Here is a 16,074-nt window from a genome sequence, read left to right as displayed (position 1 = left end):
CCAGCGTCGACGATGAGGTCACACATATTACCGACGTTATTCTCACAGCTGCGGAACGTTCAATACCACGCACCTCCGAATTGCCCCGGCGCCCCCCAGTTCCTTGGTGGAACGAGGCATGCCGTGACGCAATACGTGAGCGGCGACGTGCCCTTCGCATTTTCCGTCACCATCCAACTTTGGCAAACTGTATCCGATATAAGCAGCTCCGTGCGCGATGCCGTCGCGTCATCCGCGATAGCAAGAAGGCAAGCTGGAAATTCTTTATTAGCTCATTTAACACCTTCACTCCCTCCTCGGAAGTTTGGAGTCGGCTTCGACGGTTCTCAGGCGCGCCTAGTTTCTCCCCGGTCTCTGGGCTCACTGTCGCGCATGATACCTTAGTGGACCCCGTCGCAATTTCTAACTCATTGGGTCAGCACTTTGCTGAGATTTCGAGCTCTTCAAATTACCCGCCAGCGTTTCTCCCGAAGAAACGTGCAGCGGAAGTGCGACATCTTGCTTTCTCCTCTCAAAATCGCGAAAGCTACAATACTGTTTTCTCCATGCGGGAACTCCAACATGCCCTCTCTTCTTCTCGCTCCTCCGCCCCAGGACCGGATGGTATCCATGTCCAAATGCTGCTGCATTTATCAACCCATAGCCTGCGTTACCTCCTTCGCCTTTACAATCGAATTTGGACCGACAGTACCTTTCCCAGGCGATGGCGGGAAGCTATTGTCGTTCCCGTTCCGAAACCTGGAAAGGACAAACATCTCCCCTCTAGCTATCGCCCCATTTATCTCACGAGTGGCGTCTGTAAGGTTTTGGAGCGTATGGTGAATTACCGTTTAGCTTGGTGGCTGGAATCCCGCAGTCTTTTAACACCAGCCCAATGCGGATTCCGAAAGCATCGTTCTGCCGTTGACCATCTTGTTGCTCTCTCCACTTATATCATGAACAATTTTCTCCGCAAACGCCAAACGGTAGCAATATTTTTTGATCTGGAGAGAGCATACGATACCTGTTGGAGGACAGGCATCCTCCGCACACTGTTCTCTTGGGGCTTTCGAGGCCGGCTGCCCCTTTTTCTTCGCGAATTTATGGCAGAGCGCACATTTAGGGTGCGGGTGAACACCACTCTCTCCCGTACTTTCTCCCAAGAAAACGGGGTACCCCAGGGCTCCGTGCTGAGTGTTGTACTATTTGCCATCGCCATTAATCGAATTATGGATTGTCTCCTTCCTGATGTCTCGGGCTCCCTCTTTGTGGACGATTTTGCGATCTACTACAGCTCTCAACGGACCAGCCTGCTTGAAAGACGTCTTCAAGGATGTCTCGATCGCCTCCACTCGTGGAGCATCGAAACCGGCTTCCGTTTCTCGCCCAGTAAGACCGTTTGTGTTAATTTTTGGCGACGTAAGGAGTTTCTTCCGCCCTCCTTACATCTAGGTCCTGTCAACCTTCCGTTTTCCGACGTCGCTAAATTCTTGGGTCTTATGTTTGACAGAAAACTGTGCTGGTCCTCCCACGTTTCCTATCTTTCGGCTCGCTGTCTGCGTTCCCTTAACACCCTCCGTGTCCTGAATGGTACCTCCTGGGGAGCGGACCGAGTGGTCCTTCTCCGCCTCTATCGCGCCTTAGTGCGCTCGAAATTGGATTATGGAAGCATAGTCTACTCCTCTGCTCGGCCGTCTATTCTTCGGCGTCTCGACTCTATCCACCACCGTGGATTACGTTTAGTGTCTGGAGCTTTTTACACCAGCCCTGTGGAAAGCCTTTATGCTGAGACTGCTGAACCTCCGCTGTCCAATCGGCGGGCAGTCCTTCTGAGTCGTTATGCTAGCCATCTGTCTTCCATGCCTGCTAATCCAGCCCATGACCTTTTTTTCGACACCTCCTTTGATGTAGGGTATGCAGGCCGCTCCTCCTCCCTGCTACCCCCGGGAGTCCGCTTCCGTCAACTGCTCCATTCTCTCTCCTTCCGCTTTCCTAAAACCTTCTTGACAACTTGGGGTACAGCACCGCCTTGGCTCCGTCCCCGGATCGACTTGCTCAGAGACCTATGTCAATTTCCCAAGGATGGTACCCCTACACTTGTCTACCGTCGGGGATTTGCTGCTCTATGTGCACAAATGACGGAAGCCACATTTATTTACACCGACGGCTCGAAAACATCGTTAGGTGTAGGGAGTGCCTATATTGTTGGCGACACCCCAAATCACTTTCGGCTTCCCGACCAGTGTTCGGTTTATACTGCGGAGCTTTACGCTGTTCTCCAGGCTGTCCACTACATCCGCCGCCATCAGCGGATACAGTACGTAATCTGCTCAGATTCTCTCAGCTCTCTCCTAAGTCTCCAAGCTCTTTACCCTGTGCACCCTCTGGTCCACCGGATTCAGGACTGTCTGCGCTTGCTCCACCTGGGGGGCGTCTCAGTGGCGTTCCTCTGGCTCCCGTGACACGATGGTATCTGTGGGAATGAGGCGGCCGATATAGCGGCCAAGGCTGCAGTCTCTCTTCCTCGGCCAGCTATTCAGTCTCTTCCGTTTACCGATCTACGGAGCGGTTTATGTCGCCAAGTTGCTCATTTATGGCATGCGCATTGGTCAACACTTCCCCATAATAAATTGCGGGAAGTGAAAGCCCTTCCTTGCGCTTGGACCTCTTCCTCCCGAACGCGTCGTCGGGAGGAGGTAATTTTAGCTAGACTCCGGATAGGGCACTGTCTTTTTAGCCATCTTTTAAGCGGTGATCCTCCCCCACTCTGTCCCCACTGCTCTCAGCTGTGGACGGTCAGACACCTTTTAATTGAATGCCCCTATTTTAATCCGTTACGCTCCCGTCTACAGCTATCGCCTGATATATCGTTGATTTTAGCAGATGACACGCGCTCAGCTGACCGCGTTCTACAGTTTATTAGTGACAGTGAAATGACGTCAGTCATTTGATTTTTTTTTTGGGGACTACCAACCCCTTTCTCTAGTGGATTTTTAAGCATTCCTTCTGCCTTTAGTTTCTCAAATTTTATGACCTTGTTCCCCTTGCTGCTGATTTTAAATTTCGTTTTTTTCCTGTTTCCTACGTCACGGGCTGGGCGCTAATGACCATAGAAGTTTTGCGCCCTAAAACCACAAAAAAAAAACAAAAAAAAACAATGTATTTACGTTTGAACGCTTGCATTCAACATTACGGCGGCTACACCAGTTATTAATGTGCCAGCATTTCACATTTGCAATGGCTTATCTCGGGCTTACATTAACATTTGACCTTGGAATGTTAATCACTTAAATATGTTACCCTGACAAATCTAATCCCGAAATTTAAGTGCTATACATTAATTATTTTTTGGTGTTGCTATTTTTTCCGTTAGTGTAACAATGGGCAACGGCCTTGCCGCAGTGGATACACCGGTTCCCGTCAGATCACCGAAGTTAAGCGCTGTCGGGCGTGGCCGGCACTTGGATGGGTGACCATCCGGGCCGCCATGCACTGTTGCCATTTTTCGGGGTGCACTCAGCCTCGTGATGCCAATTGAGGAGCTACTCGACCGATCAGTAGCGGCTCCAATCAAAGAAAACCATCATAACGACAGGGAGAGCAGTGTGTTGACCACACACACCTTCTATTTGCATTCCTATTGAGGATGACACGGCGGTCGGATGGTCCCTATGGGCCTTTTGTGGCCTGAAGACGGAGTGCCTTGCCTTTAGTGTAACAGTGCCCGCAAATCTTATAAGAATTTGAAAAGGTTTCAATTTTAGCAAGTAGTGAGATCCGGCACACAGTTTGTTAAGATCTCGTCTCTGCTGTCTGCACCGGAAAATACCCGGCAGATGTTTTTTACACTAAATAACAGCACGAACGTGATGCAATTGAAAGTGGCCTCTTCCAAACATAGTGTAGGATTTCGTAGAAAATAGCTGTAGAAGAATGTGGTCCGTAATGATTGTCTATATGAATCAAGATATGACAAGACAATTTTTAGACAAGGTTGGTAAGTGAGCAACTGGCGAAATACTGATCATTAATATAATGACTACTCTTACGCAGGGTGTGGACAAAAAGAGGGAAACACTAATATGGCGTGGGAAAACTGTAGACATTCAAAACAGTTTCCAGACCTCTCGGAATGGATAAATGTACTTAATCTGTGGTTTTCTAGAGAATCTTATACTATTCTTCCTGCAACATAGTGGAAAATTCAGGTAACGATGACGGAAGTGGATAGCGATCACAACCCTTCTCTCCAAAGTAGACCACAAAAGGTCGGAAATATAGAGTTTTGGTGAGTGTGGTGGCCGAGGAGACGCGGCATTTCACCCTCGTGATCACAAAACTAGTCCTGGACGATGCGAGAGGTGTCAATAGGTTCCCTGTCGCCCTGGAACACAGCAGCACCACTGGGGAACAAACACTGTACCATGAGATGGACCTGATCAGCCAAAACGGTCACATAATTCTTGGTAGTAACGCGATCTTGCAGAGTACTCATGGGGCCCATGGATTACCACGCTATGATTGCCCAAATCATTACCAAACCACCACCATGTTTTATTCTTGGGACGTAAACTCGGCCATAAGCTCGAAGCATTGTGCAACAGCACTCATCCGATCAAATGACTTTCTTCCATTGCTTCAATAGACCATTTTAATGACTTTGGCATCACGTTTTCCTGTTGCGGGCAACTGAATCACTAATCTACATCTACGTGATTACTCTGTTATTCACAATAAAGTGACTGGCAGAGGGTTCAATGAACCACCTTCATGCTGTCTCTCTACCGTTCCACTCTCGAACGGCACGCGGGAAAAATGAGCACTTAAATTTTTCCGTACGAGCCCTGATTTCTCTTATTTTATCGTGATGATCATTTCTCTCTACGTAGGTGGGTGTCATCAGAATGTTTTCGCAATCGGAGGAGAACACAGGTGATTGAAATTTCATGAGAAGATCTCGTGGCAGCGATAAACGCCCTTGTTTTAATGACTGCCACTCCAATTCACGTATCATGTCTGTGACACTATCTCCCCTATTTCGCGATAATACAAAACGAGCTGCCCTTTGTACTTTTTCGATGTCATCCGTCAGTCCCTCACTGATGAGTGGTTTTGGAATTCCAGCTCGCCCTGCAGTTTCCAGCTTTCGGAGCTTCCTTCGTATTGTCTTGGTGCTGACAGTGTTCGCGAGTGCGACATTAGGCCCTAGGTTCTGCAGTGGCTTCTGCAGCTTTCGTCCTCTTCAATGAATTCTGCCAGTCAACATACACTTTCGTCCGCGTTGTGATTTAGCAGATGTTTTTCCGCTTGCCCTGTATGTGGCATAAAACTGCGGTGCGGTATTTCTTGAAACGCTCGACGCTTTGTCTTCCCCAGTTACTGAAAACACCTTCATACAAGCACCTACAATTTGCCCAGATTCGAATTCATTTAGCTCCGACATAATGCAGTCGCAACTACACAGAACACTAGTCTGATCACGACTGACATTTGCAACGTATTGAGGACTTTGTACAGGTGTCGTTGGAGTCCAAATACAACAGTGCATTCTGCAGACTTGGCCAGCATCTGCATTTCTGTTCTAGTATGCATTTCTCGCGGTGTTTCCATATTTTTATCCAACCCCTGTACGTTCACTTCTAGTTGTCATCTGTGTAACAGAGATTATTGATGAATTCTGAACATTTTCTCTTTCCATACGAAAATGAATGTCCAGAGGGCGTTGATGGCTTACTTGCAGCAAGTTTTGCAAGCGAACTCCTGGCATGTTCTACAGAATTCAGGTTACCCTCTCACGCTAGCGACGGGATTCGAGTGATATTCTAACCTGGTATATCTCGTTTAGGGGCACAGAATGAGATTAATTTTTTTTGCGTTTGACGAGGAGCGATGTGGTGTCGATAGTAACTGTGGAAATATACACAAACAAGCATAAAATGCAAAGAGTCTCGTATCGCTTGAAGATATGACAGTTCGAAAGATAGAAGGAACTTTAGGATTTTACGCCTTGTCGAGGTCGCTAAAGACAGAGCTCTGATTGGGAAGGATAGGGGAGGAAATCAAAAGTGAAAGTACACTACTGGCCATTAAAATTGCTACACCACGAAGATGACGTGCTACAGACGCGCAATTTAACCGACAGGAAGAAGATGCTGTGATATGCAAATTATTAGCTTTTCAGAGCCTTCACACAAGGTTGGCGCCAGTGGCGACACTACAACGTGCTGACATGAGAAAAGTTTCCAGCCGATTTCTCATACACAAACAGCAGTTGACCGGCGTTGCCTAGTGAAACGTTATTGTGTTGCCTCGTGTAAGGAGGAGAAATGCGTACCACCGCGTTTCCGACTTTGATAAAGGTCGGATTGTAGCCTATCGCGATTGCGGTTTATAGTATCGCAACATTGCTGTTCGCGTTGGTCGAGATCCAATGTCTATTAGCAGAATATGGAATCGATGGATTCAGGAGGGTAATACCGGACGCCGTGCTGGATCCCAACGGCCTCGTATCACTAGCAGTCGAGATGACAGGCATTTTATCTGCACTGCTGTAACGGATCGTACAGCCACGTCTTGATCCCTGAGTCAACAGATGGGGACGTTTGCAAGACAACAACCATCTGCACGAACAGTTCGACGACGTTTGCAGCAGCATTGACTATCAGCTCAGAGAACATGGCTCCGGTTACCCTTGACGGTGCATCACAGAGAGGAGCGCCTGCCGACGAACCTGGGTACACGAATGGCAAAACGTCATTTTTTCGACGAATCCAGGTTCTGTTTACAGAATCATGATGGTTGCATCCGTGTTTGGCGACATCGCGGTGAATGCACATTGGAAGCGTGTATTCGTCTTCGCCATACTGGCGTATCACCCGGCGTGATGGTGTGGGGTGACATTGGTTACACGTCTCGGTCACCTCTTGTTCGCATTGACGGCACTTTGAACAGTGGGCGTTACATTTCAGATGTGTTACGACCTGTGGCTCTACCCTTCATTCGATCCCTGCGAAACCCTACGTTTCAGCAGGATAATAATGCACGACCGCATGTTGTAGGTCTTGTATGGGCCTTTCTGGATACAGTAAATGTTCGACTGCTGCCCTGGGCAGCACATTCTCCAGATCTCTCACCAATTGAAAACGTCTAGTCAATGGTGGCCGAGCAACTGGCTCGTCCCAATAAGCCAGTCACTACTCTTGATGAACGTAGTATCGTGTTGAAGCTGCATGGGTAGCTGTACCTGTACACGCCATCCATGCTCTGTTTGACACAATGCCCAGGCGTATCAAGGCCGTTATTACGGCCAGAGTTGGTTGTTCTGGGTACTGATTTCTCAGGATCTACGCCCCCAAATTGCATGAAAATGTAATCACATGTATAATATACAAGATCCTATTGTAAGTGGTTTGACGTTGTCTTCCTGCGACGTGTTATGAATTGTCAAGTGTGTATCTGCGTATTGTGATTGTTTGTGATGAGTGCTTATACAGTGCAGTGTTGTGTATATTGTTGTGGATGGAGGGAAGGGAGGAGGTGAAACCCGGTGCCGGCGCATAATTTACTCCTCTCGAAGAGCACAAAGAGGACTGCCGAGCCTAACGTCCACATCCGGCGGAATGATCACCATCAACTGTCACATGACCTCACTTCATGAGACACCTCGAAGAGGTTTGGAGTTTAATCCGAGTCACTGGCGCAAAGACTGGCGATCAGGAACTATACGCCACCACTGCATCTCTCGTGGCCGGCCAAGTGGTCGCAGCGAAAATTTTCCACCACCAAAATTCGAACCGGCTTACTTCCGAGTCGAGGGCACCGGACAGCGTGTGTTAGCGCCATAGGCTACGGAGGCGCGTGGGAAGAAATCGGTAGTGTTACTTTCAAAGGAACCCTCTCTGGGTCTGCCTCAAAGGTGGAAGGATCTCCTCCATTTAACTTTTCCAATAATGTGGATGTCCATTCTTCCTTAGAGCCTAACAGCTGCTCACTGGATAAATCAATAACCTCGATGTTTCGAGTGCAAGTACGAAGTTATCCCGCGATCCACACTATTACCTGGTGCAACAGCATTCGTTGTCATGGTCAACATGAAATCACGACTCATCAGTGGACAAGGTAGAGCAGTGGTTTTCATCAGATGGATAGCAAAACGCAGGACGATCCAGTAGTTATTGAAGTGGTACAGATCAAATTATTGACAGGTGGGATGCTTTCTTGTCACTTTCTAGGTCTGAATACAGCTGTCATCCCATCTTACAGTTGGTGTATGATCTATGCGCTCGTATTTTGTTGAGTAGGTGCAGTGCGGAACAGTCCTTCCGGAAGCCAAGGAACGCGGCATCTATCGTTCGCCTTTATCTACAACTTTCTTGGTCTCGTGGACGAACAAAGCTAGCTTTCAGACGGTCGTTGTTGCCGAAACCCAGGCTGGTTTCTACACGGGAGATTTTCGATCTCCAGAAATGTCGTAATATGCGAGAGTAAAACATGTTCTAAAATTCTGTAACGGACCGATGCCAGAGATGTAGGCCTATAGTTTTGCACCCCTGTTCGACGACTCTTCTTGAAAAAGGGGAATCAGCTGTGCTTCTTTCCAATCATAAGGAAAGCTTTGCTCCTCAATAGGTACCTAAGGTACACTGTTGATGGAAGAGGAAAAACTTGTTTCGCATACTCTGTGTAGAATCTAACTGGTATCTCATCAGATAGCGCGACGTTTCCTCTGTTGAGCGATTTCAGTACGGGATCAAGCACCTTACGAAGAATTATTGGCCGTTAAAGGTAACTGTTCACGAGAAACGACCTAGTGGCCGAGTGTTGTCGTACCGTAGGATGAAATCACTACTTAAGGTGTAAGGATGTACCCCAGGCCGCGCGGGATTAGCCGAGCGATCTAAGGCGCTGCAGTCATGGACTGTGCGGCTGGTCCCGGCGGAGGTTTGAGTCTTCCCTCGGGCATGGGTGTGTGTGTTTGTCCTTAGGATAATTTAGGTTAAGTAGTGTGTAAGCTTAGGGACTGATGACCTTAGCAGTTAAGTCCCATAAGATTTCACACACATTTGAACATTTTTTGATGTACCTCAACGTCGTATCCAGAAACTACGAGGTAGCTGTAGGATCTTCGGGCCTTGTGATCTAGAAGTAGATTCTAATCACCGAAAGGTTGCAATATCGATTACTGATTGGTCAACGGAATATTTCAGTCAAGCTTTAACCTAGCTTTTTCTCCTCGATGACGCAAAAGTTCAACAGGAACGACACCTGGTTCGGATTCCCCTATCCCCGATAGGGTTACTGGGGCAAGTCGCCAAAATGGCTCCATTTGAAAGATTTCCAGCAGGCCCGTGGGCCACTCTAATTATTATTACTAGCCATAGTAACGAGAGTTCATCCAGCAGATCGGAGCTGCGTGCAGCTTGTAAGACTAGGAGCGCAGTTTTATCTCCAATGGCGGAATCACAACCCCTGGCGGGAAGTAACTCGTTGCATGCAACTGCTCCGTCTGTGGCTTTTTCTGTACCATACCTCTACAGTTCGGAGCATCTTGTAAGCCGACTATAGGTCCTGCCAACACCACGTTACACACTTCATCTTTAGATTTCCGGGTTGATTTCGTCATACTTGTAGGCATCGAGACCTGGACATTGTCTTGTTATCCTCTCAGCTGTTAACACTAGCTACAGAGTAGCCCTACTTATTGTTGTCCCTACAGAGGGTCCAACACAGTACTTTGTACCTCAGTGTGAGCAAGCTGACGAATTTCAGGCAGTGCCAACCACAGTACTTAAATATAAAGGTTCTTATCGATATGAATCTATCCTGTCATATGTGCTTGACTAAATGTCGATCTAGAAACAGATAAGCACTACACAGACACCATCTCTGCTGAAAACAAACTTCTCACTTATGTCCGATGAAGGATCTCGAGCTGCGGCAGCTGTCCAGTTCGATGCACTTCGTTCGGTAACTGGGACACATCCTAGGCAACACTGTTGATCATCATTCTACTGTAAACGCTCTTCCCTATGACGACCAACCGAAAATAATCACGTGTCTGGTCGCCTCGTAGGCTCATCATTTTCACGAATCGTTCCGCACACTGAATTCAATGTTATCACTCTTCTGGTAGCTGCAGCAAAGGCATACTGTAATTGGGATGTAGTGGAGGCTAAGTCGTATGACCTCTGATTAGTACTCTACCAGGCATGTTCAGAAAATAAGAGTGCTGTGACGATAGAGGGCTGTGACTTTTTGTTTTTTGGGGGTTGGCAACACTGAATGGTAGAGAGGGGATCCCCTAACCAGAACGAGCGTGGCAGGAACACGGTAGGAGGTAAACTCACGTTGAATTGTCCAGCTGCATTAAAGATGTTGGTAGGAAATACCGCGAAGTGCGAGCTGCGTGCTGTGATACGCTTCCTACTTGTGGAAGGATTAACACCTACCGTCCTTTTTTTTTTTTTTTTTTTTTTAGCCAGTCAAGACTGTTTAAGGCGAGGGTGTTCTGAAGAGAATGAGCGTGTTTAGATAGGTAGGGAATTTAGTGGAGGTAGAACAAAAGTTCATGACGAACAGGAATGGAAGATCTTCCATTTTGACTGATGAGTTGGTGCAAAAAATCGAGGAAACTGTTCGCGAAGCCCGCCGATTGACAGTGGATGAAATTTCTCCAATGTTTCAACAACTCAGAGAACTCTCTTATACGAGTCACACACAGAAACGCTGGGCTACCGGAAGCTGCACGCTAGGTGGGTCCCAAAACGGCTGACAGAGTAGCACAAGAAAAATAGTCAGTAGGGCCCGTGAGCCTTGAACGACTTCTATTGTGAGGTGGGGTTTTCCTGAGCTCTATTGTGACTGGATATGAAACGTGGATGGCTTCAGTGTTTTTAGACCGGAAAGACGTAATTTTGGCCGAGTTTCTGCCTCAGGTGGAGACCATCAATACACAACGATATTGTGAAGCCCTAAAAAAATTGGAAAGGAACATTAAGAGCAAAACAAGGGGAATGCAGACGAGAGGAGAGTGCTTGATGCCCGTCCGCACGCAGCATTTGCCACCAAGAAGCTCTTGGACTCATTTGGTTGGGATGTTTTGAACCATCCTCCGTATTCCTCCGACTTTGTACCTTAAGATAATCTTTTCACCTCCCTGAAGACATATATGAGTGGAATAAATTTTTCAACCGAAGAGCAGATGCAGAAAGTGGTTCTAAAGTGGTGGAAGGAGCTGGTGGGAGAGTTCTTAGAGGTGGGCATAAAGAAGCTTGTGCCACGGCTCACCACATGCATTGAACGGGATGGCGATTACGTTGAAAAATGGTCAACAAGTGTATCAACATACTGTAATTTTTTTAAATACACTTTTTCTAAAAAAAATATAAACATTTAGAACACCTACTTTCTGAATATTCCTCGTTCACGATTTATGTGCCCGTAGCCTTCCAACGGTCTGCCAGCAAAGTGTGTCCGCTAAAGGATGTCTCCACGTCATACGATCAGTCATCGCACACGTAACTGTAAGTTTGATAAGCAAGTCTGATGATGCGTTTTATGGAAGCGTGCACAAACGCTCATCGCTTTTCCACATCCCATGCAGGCTTTGACAAGCACCTGTTCGTAAAAGAAAATGGAAGATTAGAATTTAACATCCCTCCAACTACGAGGCCATTGGTGTCGGAACAGAAGCTCGGATAGGGTAACGGCGAGGGAGGAATTCGGTCGTGCCCTCTACAAAGGTACGATCCAGGCGTTTGCCTGGTGCGATTTAGGGACATAACGGATAACCTAAAACTGGATGGCTGGAAGCGTGTTTGATCCATTGTCCGCCCTACGCGAGTCCATGCTGCTAACCACTGCGGCATCGCGCTTAGTGAATCAGTTCGTCTTTCGAATATGTCGATACCGGGCGAAGATGATATTTTTTCTTTTTGGGCAGTTACTGAAACTGATTAATGAAACCGAAAACGTGATGTCTGAGCTGAAGATATAACATTCACATGATTGGTATAACAATTTCAAGGTAAACAGAGATACCTGTATGAGCCCGCTCTTACTCGCAACATGTTTTATAAAAAAGCAGGGCACACTCGTGAGATAAGGTATAATAACACACGAAAGACTGACGGCAATATTGCGGTTTATCGCATGCTGGAGGTTGCGTGAAGGCTTCAGATATCCATGTATACACTTCTGTAACACACGAATATTGACTTGAAACTTCGTCTCTCTCTGAACCCCTTTAATGAATTCTTTCTTTTTCCCCATCTAGTTGATTGTGAGAAAATTTATCGTTTTAATCATGGCATGTTTTTCTATTAAAGATCCAGTTACTAAATATTTTCTTATTAAAAATATAACATATATAATATCCATCTTTGTTTTACCATGACAGACCATCGATTTAACGCCTTTGGCAAAAGATTAACACTTTCAAATAGTTGAATAGACTTTCCCATAAATTTGAGATTGCTTAGCTTCATGTCGGTCGACATAGTTGCGCTGCGAAGACTGCTTCACAACTGACATTTTGTTTTAGAAGCCTGAACATTGTCGGTACACGCGCTCAACCACATGTATTTTGATATGTTTAAACAAACTTGTATGAAACAAAATCAATCATGCGTCAGCCAGGTTGAACAGTCCTGATGTTTGCGCAAAATTACGCTACAGACGCACAAGCGTGCTTAAACGAAGTGCCTGGTCTTTGCATGCTTCGTAAACTTTGTTTCGTGTGTGGCCGCCTTTGCTCGCAGCACGGGCCCTGGACTGGATCTCAACGGGTCCTTTGACTTGACTACACCTCGCAGGCATCTTGACAATCCGCTTTCCTTTGTTCTGCTGTACAGAAGAAAGATCGATAGGACAATGATTCACAACGTAGGAAACCCGTGTTCCACAAACGAATGCCTGGTGTTACGCTTTCGAACAGACTTGCGTTAAACCTACAAATTGAACTCTTCCTTCCTGCGTTGCCAGACATGTAGTTATCTGCCGCCTACAGAAGATACGATTGGACTGCACTGGCGCTTGTTCACACGCGGAGGGTTTTTGAAGCAGTACTGCGGTACAAACATATTAAACTTTCACGGGAATTGGTGTACCTTTTTTAACCGCATTATTATTGTTTTGCAATTTATCTTAGTGTGGTGGACGTGTGTGATCAAGAAAGGAAAAAAGAAATTTAAATGACTGTACCAACGTGGTCTCTCGGTGTCGATAGCACGTAGATTAAGTTTCATTGGTAACGCACTCGTGACACAATGTGAGGCCCCTTTGATAACCCAGAGAGTAGCTGGAACTGCTTCACACCAGATGTCAGAGGAACGTGACCTTGGCTGGAGCAAGGTCTCCTCGTATCAGAGCTTCCTCGGTCTCGTGGCAGCCACATGGTCCGTGAATGGCGAAAACTTAATTCGTACGGGCAGGAGAGTAACCCAGCACAAAATTCGGCGAGAAGATCTCTAACAGCTGGCACCGCTGTAGATTGGCGTTTATTTATGAAATGTCATGCGCTACTAATGTTTGCCTCATAACACACACGCACGCACGCACCCACGCATAGCTTCAGTTTGCCAGAGGTCACAAAAAACCTGAGATCATTGTAATCATAATAATACCCTGTTGTCATGACAACACTGGTACCGCTATCTTTTACTGCTCTGTTCTCATCGACTGATAAAAGAATCTAATATACACTCCTGGAAATGGAAAAAAGAACACATTGACACCGGTGTGTCAGACCCACCATACTTGCTCCGGACACTGCGAGAGGGCTGTACAAGCAATGATCACACGCACAGCACAGCGGACACACCAGGAACCGCGGTGTTGGCCGTCGAATGGCGCTAGCTGCGCAGCATTTGTGCACCGCCGCCGTCAGTGTCAGCCAGTTTGCCGTGGCATACGGAGCTCCATCGCAGTCTTTAACACTGGTAGCATGCCGCGACAGCGTGGACGTGAACCGTATGTGCAGTTGACGGACTTTGAGCGAGGGCGTATAGTGGGCATGTGGGAGGCCGGGTGGACGTACCGCCGAATTGCTCAACACGTGGGGCGTGAGGTCTCCACAGTACATCGATGTTGTCGCCAGTGGTCGGCGGAAGGTGCACGTGCCCGTCGACCTGGGACCGGACCGCAGCGACGCACGGATGCACGCCAAGACCGTAGGATCCTACGCAGTGCCGTAGGGGACCGCACCGCCACTTCCCAGCAAATTAGGGACACTGTTGCTCCTGGGGTATCGGCGAGGACCATTCGCAACCGTCTCCATGAAGCTGGGCTACGGTCCCGCACACCGTTAGGCCGTCTTCCGCTCACGCCCCAACATCGTGCAGCCCGCCTCCAGTGGTGTCGCGACAGGCGTGAATGGAGGGACGAATGGAGACGTGTCGTCTTCAGCGATGAGAGTCGCTTGTGCCTTGGTGCCAATGATGGTCGTATGCGTGTTTGGCGCCGTGCAGGTGAGCGCCACAATCAGGACTGCATACGACCGAGGCACACAGGGCCAACACCCGGCATCATGGTGTGGGGAGCGATCTCCTACACTGGCCGTACACCACTGGTGATCGTCGAGGGGACACTGAATAGTGCACGGTACATCCAAACCGTCATCGAACCCATCGTTCTACCATTCCTAGACCGGCAAGGGAACTTGCTGTTCCAACAGGACAATGCACGTCCGCATGTATCCCGTGCCACCCAACGTGCTCTAGAAGGTGTAAGTCAACTACCCTGGCCAGCAAGATCTCCGGATCTGTCCCCCATTGAGCATGTTTGGGACTGGATGAAGCGTCGTCTCACGCGGTCTGCACGTCCAGCATGAACGCTGGTCCAACTGAGGCGCCAGGTGGAAATGGCATGGCAAGCCGTTCCACAGCACTACATCCAGCATCTCTACGATCGTCTCCGTAGGAGAATAGCAGCCTGCAATGCTGCGAAAGGTGGATATACACTGTACTAGTGCCGACATTGTGCATGCTCTGTTGCCTGTGTGTATGTGCCTGTGGTTCTGTCAGTGTGATCATGTGATGTATCTGACCCCAGGAATGTGTCAATAAAGTTTCCCCTTCCTTTGACAATGAATTCACGGTGTTCTTATTTCAATTTCCAGGAGTGTATTTTGTTTCATCTGTTGGGCCCTTTTCTTCACTCGACATTTTAATCTCCTGCTGTTTGCAATGTTCTTCCATTTCTGTGGTGTTGGCTCACCGGTCCTTCCGTGTATCGCAGGGTAAATGTTTTATTTCGACCCACGACGTCTGCTTTAATTTGAATCCTTGACACGTCCAACGAGGTGGAGATGGTAGGCTGGAACAAGTGCAACATTTTGGCCGTCCTTCTGTAATAGTAAATAAGTTACATTGCTTCTTGTCTCTTGCTCGTATCTTTTCACTATTCAAAAATTTGGATTTTCATGTATTGTGTTAAAATTCTGTATTTTTTCCTTCAACCATGCCAAAATCTCATCTTTTGTCTTAGACGCAGTTGATGCCATATTTAACGGTACGGAATGACAGAGGTGGTAGGATTCGAGTAACGAACCATTCTTGAAGTGTATCAGCATTCATTTCTCCAAGGTAAACAACAGCTTTCTTTGTTGAAACATCGTCACAACACCCAGTATGAGCAATAATAAACCTCCTGCCATTTTCTGTTCGCACACACATTGTTGCAGGCCGCGTACATGTTTCTACGCGGCGGATCGTGCATGACTGAACAACCTAGTCGCCTAGCACTACGGATATGTTTTAGCATTGCCACAGAAGCGTAAACATTTCATTACATGACTGGTCATGGTAGACACGGAAACAGGCAAGCCAGGCCAAGCGTACTAGCTGTCGCGGATCTGCTCAAACGAGCTTAAGAATTTCCATATAACAAATGAGGGTCGGTCAATAAGTAATGCCCCACATTTTTGAGAACATATTTATTGTTAAGAATCAGTATTTGGTGACAATGTACCTCAGCATGTCTTGTCCATGTCCTACTTTTCTACGTAGTTTCCATCACGTTCTACGACCGTACGCCAACGTTTTCGAAAAGCGTGTATTCCCTGCTGGTGAAAGCTCTTGTCCTCTAGGCGTAGCCATG

The 16,074-nt window shown here is 47.4% G+C and overlaps 1 long non-coding RNA gene and 1 pseudogene across 2 annotated transcripts in view; both read left to right on the top strand.

The window, feature by feature from the left end:
- LOC124614015 overlaps positions 1 to 16,074 on the top strand; it is a 96,021-nt gene that overhangs the window by 14,278 nt on the left and 65,669 nt on the right. The window lies entirely within an intron of this gene.
- Positions 3,363 to 3,480, top strand: LOC124614185 (annotated as a pseudogene).

The sequence above is a fragment of the Schistocerca americana genome, chromosome 4, assembly GCF_021461395.2.
Source record: "Schistocerca americana isolate TAMUIC-IGC-003095 chromosome 4, iqSchAmer2.1, whole genome shotgun sequence".
Lineage (NCBI taxonomy): Eukaryota > Metazoa > Arthropoda > Insecta > Orthoptera > Acrididae > Schistocerca > Schistocerca americana.
The sequence above is the reverse complement of the archived record's forward strand: the minus strand, read 5'-3'. Positions and strand labels throughout refer to the sequence as shown.